Source organism: Zingiber officinale, chromosome 4A, assembly GCF_018446385.1.
Source record: "Zingiber officinale cultivar Zhangliang chromosome 4A, Zo_v1.1, whole genome shotgun sequence".
NCBI classification, from domain to species: domain Eukaryota; kingdom Viridiplantae; phylum Streptophyta; class Magnoliopsida; order Zingiberales; family Zingiberaceae; genus Zingiber; species Zingiber officinale.
Genome location: NC_055992.1, coordinates 143,524,979 through 143,532,383, shown reverse-complemented (window position 1 = coordinate 143,532,383; position 7,405 = coordinate 143,524,979).

Here is a 7,405-nt window from a genome sequence, read left to right as displayed (position 1 = left end):
AGAGTTACGATTCAGTACCGCTTTCCACCCCCAGACAGACGGTCAGTCAGAGCGTACTATACAGACATTAGAGGACCTACTGAGATCATGTGTCATAGACTTCGGAGGTAGTTGGGAGGATCATTTACATTTAGTAGAATTTGCCTACAACAACAGTTATCATTCAGCGATACAGATGGCACCTTATGAGGTGTTGTATGGCAGAGCATGTAGATCTCCCACTCTATGGATGGAAGTTGGGGAAACACAGATTTTGGGGCCACAGAGTCTTCAGCGTGATGCAGAGATGGTTTGTACCATCAGGCGCAGGTTGTCAGAGGCTCAGGATCGGCAGAAGAGTTATGCAGATCGGAGACGGAGACCTTTAGAGTTTTCCGTTGGTGATCATGTATTCTTACGAGTATCCCCTACGAAAGGAGTGAAAAGGTTTGGGTTGAGGGGTAAGTTGGCACCTCGCTACACTGGACCCTTCCAGATTCTCGAGAGGATAGGTGAGGTGGCGTATCGACTGGCGCTACCACCATCACTTACTGGGGTGCATGATGTATTCCATGTATCTATGTTGAGGAGATATGTACCGCACCCTTCGCATATTCTCACTGATGTATCAGTTGTGCTTCAGCCGGATATATCTTACGAGGAGATTCCAGTTCGGATTTTGGACCGCAAAGAGCGCCGGTTGCGGAACAAGACAATTCGACTGGTCAAGGTCGGATGGCGGCATCACTCAGATGAAGAAGCCACCTGGGAGTTGGAAGATAAGATGCGAGCCAGTTACCCACACCTATTTACTGAAGGTCAGTAAAGTTTATTTCAGTAACTAGAATAAGTTTATCTACTACTTCTTGCTTTTGTTGGTAGTGGTAAATTTGGGGACCAAATTTTTATAAGTGGGGGAGAATGTAATATATGCGAATTTATTTTAGGGTTATCGTGGAATAACCTTAGGAAAATTTTTAAGAATTTTTAGAAATTTTTCTGGAGTTAAACGGAGTCCATATGACTCGTTTTGAAGGATATATCGATAGGGTTAGATGGAGACAGGTCTGGAATACCCAAATTAAGTGGGAATTGATTAAGGTTAAACTTAGGTTTTTATTTAAGCTAACCTAAGGTTTGGATTAACCACGCTATAAAGCGCCGAAGCCCTTTCTCTTTCCCCCGACTTTCTTCTCTGTTTATCCCCTGCTCCGCGCGATTTCGGGCTTCACGCGACCTAGACCGGCGATTCCTTCTTCCCTCGGTGTCGCCGGCGAGGAGCGGATCTTGGAGCATCAAAGGGAAGAAAGGTTAGTAGAGTCGAACCCCCCTTTTCTCCCCGATCCCTTTCCTCTTCTCTGAACTCGGTGAACAGCGGCGACAGATCTCAATCGGCGGTCTTCGCCGGCTGTCGGGTGCGTCGGCGTTGGATCTGGGCATCGACAACCGGTGGTGTGAGGTAACGCCCATTGTCTCATTCCGATTTCCCTATTTTGTTCGTCGGCAAGGGCAGATCATTTGGTTTTGGTTGTGAATTCGGACCTTGGTCCTTTTCTAGGGTTGATTCGGGTGGTTTTCTTTGGGAAGCAGAGATCGGTGTCTTGCTTCTGGCCACCACAGCTTGGCTAGATCAACTCCTCCACCGGATCTGTGATCGTACTCTAGCCGTGATCTTGAGGTAAGCGATTTGGTCTTCTTTTGTTTGATCGTGAATTCGAAACCCTAACCTGTCTTGCTGGAAGTGATTCGGGCGATCCTTTTGGGAAGCAGGTGTTGTGTTTAGGGTCCGGCCTCCACAACTCTGTCAGATTATCTTCTTCATTGGATCTGCGGACTCCTCCGGCGATCAAAGAGGAGGTAATGAGGTCGAATTGTTTGTTGTTGTTAACGGATTTGTTTTGATGACTTCTTGCTATTCTTTCTTCTTGATCCGGTTGGTGCAGAACGCAACATGTAGCCCACTGTGGTAGGGAAATGATGCATTGTTTAATTCATACTCTCTTGACCGAACATTGTATCCAATAGATTGTATCCAATAGAGTGTTAACAAATGGAATCCCTATATTCCTTGATCTGGATCCTAGGCGGAAGCATTAAGATGCGGTTTGTTTAGGTGTTAGAAACTCTTAGTGTAATGTTTCACTAGGGTTTCTGGAAATTAGGGGGATCAGTATTAGTTGACAGTGATAATGGAAGATGGGAATTAGTTAAGGATCTAATAGGAATGTAGTTTTTGGATGTGTTCAGCTAGGTTAAAAGTTTAATCTAGCTTTACTAATGGAAAAAGGGTAGTAATCACCGCTAGCTATTACTTCTTAGTTGGCTATTTATTCGTAGGTAATTCACCTACTTGTAGTGTACACATATTTAGTTACATATTACATGAATTGTATGTGTGATACAGGACCTTGATCTATACGAGCAGCGTGACGTGGGGTGGTTCTGTTGATTGCGGGATATATCGAGGCGGGTATTTCTTCCTTAATTTCTATTTAGTTCTTTGAACTTTAAAAGCATGGTTATATTTGGATAAGTAGGTTGCATTCCTTAAATCAGATTATTTGTTGTTTTCCTGCTTGTCACTTTTGCTTGATCTTGGATATAATCTGGTTGATTCTTTACAGTCTCTATTCTTGTTATCTGTGACTCTATTGTTCATACACATGTAGAGTGTTGTAGGGATGACCGTATTGGGTATTTGCGGTCTATACCTGTCTAGGTTGTGATTGGTACGTGTTAGGGGTTGTACATGATTAACATTCCATTTGCATAGTGGTATGTGTGGTTGCGTTTGTTATAGGTATTGGAGTATGCTGCTGGCCGGTCCCCCTTCCCATGTCATATCCGGAGACCCTTTTCGGTTTTGTTTCTCTTTTCCTACACTTCGACTTTGTTGGATTTAGAGTTGTGAAAACGAACTATGTTCGATACATGTATTGTGGACTTATACCTGTGGTATTTTGTGGACTTTCGCATTCGTGGGTTTCTTATTCGCTCTTCCACTGTGTTTTCGATATAGCCGTGTGGGCTAGATATTTAACTACGTGGTTGTGTTTCTTTTGTGCATAAATATTCCAGCCGCATGTGGCTGACGTATTTTGTTTGTACGGATGTTTCCGATTGTCACTGGTACAGGGGAGATGCTGCCGAAATTTTTTGGGAGGTACTTCCCCGGGGCGTGACAATGCTTGCTATTACAGCCTACCATGACTATGAGATATGACAGATGGATGTCAAAACCGCGTTTCTGAATGAAAACCTTCTCGAGGATGTGTACATGACACAACCTGAGGGTTTTGTAGATCCACAGCATACTAGCAGAGTATGCAAGCTGCATAGGTCCATTTATGGACTAAAGCAAGCTTCTCAGAGCTGGAATCTTCGATTCGATGATGCAATCAAAGAGTTTGGTTTCATCAAGAATGAAGATGAGTCTTGTGTCTACAAGAAGGTTGTAGGGGATATAGTTGTCTTCCTCATATTGTACGTGGATGACATACTACTCATTGGGAAGGACATCCCTATGCTTCAGTCTGTCAAGACCTGGCTAGGGAGTTGCTTCTCAATGAAGGACTTAGGTGAGGCATCCCGCATTCTAGGGATACAGATCTATAGAGATAGATCTAAATGTTGATACAGTCTGATCTGGATGTTGTTTTGCTGTTGACACTGATTTAAGTTTGTATCAGATTATTAACTCAGATTAATTACTAATCCAGGTTGACTAGGTTGACCTGATTGAAGCAGTTGGAAAGTCCTGGTGAGTGAAGCCAGGTGAAAACCCTAGTGAGTGAAGCTAGGTGCAAGTCCTGGTGAGTGAAGCCAGGTGAAAACCCTAGTGAGTGAAGCTAGGTGCAAGTCCTAGTGAGTGAAGCCAGGTGAAAACCCTAGTGAGTGAAGCTAGGTGCAAGTCCTGGTGAGTGAAGCCGGGCAAGGGAAAATCCAGATGGATCAAGGGTGATCGGACATCTGGTGTTGAAAAGTCCAAGAAGGAAACTTGGCATGCGGGGTCAGAGAGGGTTCGACCCGGACTGAGTCAAGAAGCTGGATCGGTCTGCAGACCGATCCAGTGAAACCTTTATACCTGATCGGTCTGCCGACCGATCAGGAATTGATCAGTGGCTACTGAACGTTTACTGATCGGTCTGCAGACCGATCAGAAATCGATCAGTAGCCCACTGTGATTTTACTGATCGGTCTGCGGACCGATCAGAAATCAATCAGTAGCATACTAAGATTTTATTGATCGGTCTGGGGACCGATCAGATTAGTGCCTGATCGGTCCGCAGACCGATCAGAAGCTGCGCACCTTCGGAAAGAGCGACGCCTGATCGGTCTGGGGACCGATCAGATTAGTTCCTGATCGGTCCGCAGACCGATCAGCGATGATCCAGAAAGCGTGGTTCGGTCTGCAGACCGACCCACGGTATTGTTTGCTTTGCATGCACTTTTTCTGATTGCCGTATTTGTATTCACCTATCTGTTTTTAACCATTTGCTGTGAGTCTTTCTAGCTTGCAGGTTGCAGGTCACATTCTCATGTTTGGATTCAAATTAAGCTTCATTAAGAGAAGGAGACAAGTACCCTTTTCACTGTAATTTGCTGCAACAAATACATTTGGGGCATCAACGTTCACTGGCGAAATCCGATTACGATTGGGCTGCTCAGTTTGACTTCTTCCCATTGGTTGGTATCCAGAGACGCCAGTGATTTCCATTGGCATGTGTTCAGAGAATCAGAAGAGGAGGAGAGGTGATTGGCTACGCCTTGCTGGCAGCAGCGATTCTGCAGACGGCGGTGATTCGAGCAGAGAGACATAAGTAGGAAGAAGAGGAGTTCAGAAAGTGCGATTCTGAATTCTCTGTCTTTTGTGATCAAGCCTTCGAGAAAGCAAGTTGGTGAAGCAGTGAGCTCTTTGCTGAGAAGGTTGATTGTGCGCTCTCTGCTCTGTTCTCTTCTCCGCGTGGCTGTAAGCTCATCTTAATATTTTTCTCAGCCACTGTAAGTCTTGTGCTTAAATCTATAATCATCTGAGACTTTGTTGAGAGGTTGCTCCACCGAGAAGGAGACATCTTTAGCCGGATCTTGTCCGGGGTGTGATCTACCGAAAGATCAAGGAGTCGTCCTCCTTACGGACACGCCGAGGAGTAGGGGCAAGTTATCCCCGAACCTCGTATATTCTTGTGTCTGCTGTGTGTTTGTTTTCTTTCGTTCTAGTTTTTCTACTTCCGCTGTGTTGTGCTAACAAAGTTCTTGAAGAAATTTCTGTTTAGTGTTTTTCAAAGAGGCTATTCACCCCCCTCTAGCCATCTAAGATCCCAACAAGTGGTATCAGAGCCTGGTGCTCTTCATCTGGACTAACATTCCAAGGAGCAACAAGATGGCCATGAAGGAAGGATTCAGCACCAACAGACCACCGTTCTTCGATGGAGCAGATTTCCAGTATTGGAAGAGCCGCATGGAGTATTACCTCAAGACCGATATCTCCATGTGGTTCTCCGTCAAGGAGGGATTCTCACCTCCAAAGGATGAAGAAGGTAAGGAACTTGACTCATCGAGATGGTCAACTGAGCAAACTCGCAAGGGACAAGCCGATGCCAAGGCGGTTGTCACCTTGCAATGTGGGATAGCCAAGGATCAACTTGTCAAGGTTGGTCCTTTCACAAGTGCGAAGGATCTATGGAACAAGCTCATCGAGCTCCAAGAAGGGACTCGAGACTCTCGGATCGCCAAGAGGGATTTGTTCCTAAACCAACTACAGAACCTTGTCATGAAGGAAAATGAAACTGTAAGTGAGATACATGGAAGGTTCAAGGAGATCATCAATGGTCTCCATTCGGTGGATGAACGAGTAGAAAACCGTGACCTCGTAAGGTATGCTCTAAAAGCTTTTCCTAGGAATGCCTTGTGGTCATCCATGGTGGATGCCTACAAGGTATCCAAGGATCTTTCCACTGTTAAGTTAGATGAATTTTTTTGTGAAATGGAATTACATGAACTTGCTAACAAAGGGCAAAAAGAGAAAGGTATTGCTTTGGTTGCAGAAGAAAAGAGCAAGGAGGGAAGAAGGAAGAAAGAAAAGAAGAAGGAGAAAGAAATTGTTTCATCTTCATCCTCCTCCGAGTCCGATGATGAAGGTGAATCATCATCAAGCGAGATGGCCAACTTCGTGAGAAGAATCATGAGAAGGAGCAGAAGATACAAAGGAAAGGTAAACCTAGTGAACAAAATATTGACAAAACTAATGTTACATGTTATGAGTGCAGCAAAAAGGGACACTATCGGAGCGAGTGTCCGAAATTAAAAAGGAAGGAGGAACGAGCCAAAAAGAAGGAGGAAAGAGTCAAGAAGAAGAAGGCTCTAAAAGCTACATGGGATGAGTCTTCTTCAAGTTCATCTGAGGAAGAGAAGAGGGAGAAGAGTACACGGCAGTTAGCCCTCATGGCAAGAGAGGAGTCCGAGTCCGAGAGTGAGGACTCAAGCTCTTCAGCTGCGACTTCATCATCTTCGGATGATGAAGAGGTAACATCTCCCCATTTAGAAAAGTGTTATAAAACAATTGCACATTTGTCTACTTCCCTTAAAAAATCAAAAACAGAAACTAAACTGCTAAAAGATGAAATAGAGAAATTAAGGGCCCTTAGGGAAGATGAGGTCGATGACCTTTATCAAGAGGCCCTAGAGGATGAAAACAAAACCTTGAAGGGTGAAATTGAGAAGCTCAAGAAAATGCTTGAGAAATTCTCAACCAGCTCTAAGACCTTAGACATGATTCTAAATGCCCAAAGGGCGGTCTACAACAAGGCTGGATTAGGATACCAACCTAAGGAGTCTAGTTTTATTTCTTTAGTGTCAAGAACCCAATTTCATAGATCGCATGTTTCTAGGGTTCATGAGACTAGGAAGAAGGTAACAAAGGCATGGGTGCCTAAGTCTTTCATTGTAGATGCATTAGGTCCCAAGATTTGGGTACCTAAAACATCTATCTTTCGTGTCTTGTAGGCATTGGTAAAGGGGGAGCGTCTATCAACTTGGTTTGTTGATAGTGGATGCTCCAAGCACATGACCGGGGACAAGTCACTATTTTCTACCATTCAAAACAAAAATAGAGGTAATGTGTCATTTGGTAACAATGGTAGTCTTAAGGTTAGGAGTTGGAGACATTCATATATCCGAATGTCTCCATATCAAGAATGTCCTTCTAGTCAAGGGGATGACTTTTAATCTCCTAAGTGTCAGTCAATTGTGTGATACGGGTTACACAATTGAATTTCATTCAAGTCAATGTTTGGTTAAACACATTGACACACTTGACACGGTACTAGTAGGCACAAGGGTTGATAATATTTATCAAGTATCATTTAAAAGTGCTACTAATGCTTTGATTAAGTGTTTCATGTCAAAAGAAGAAGAGTCTTGGCTATGG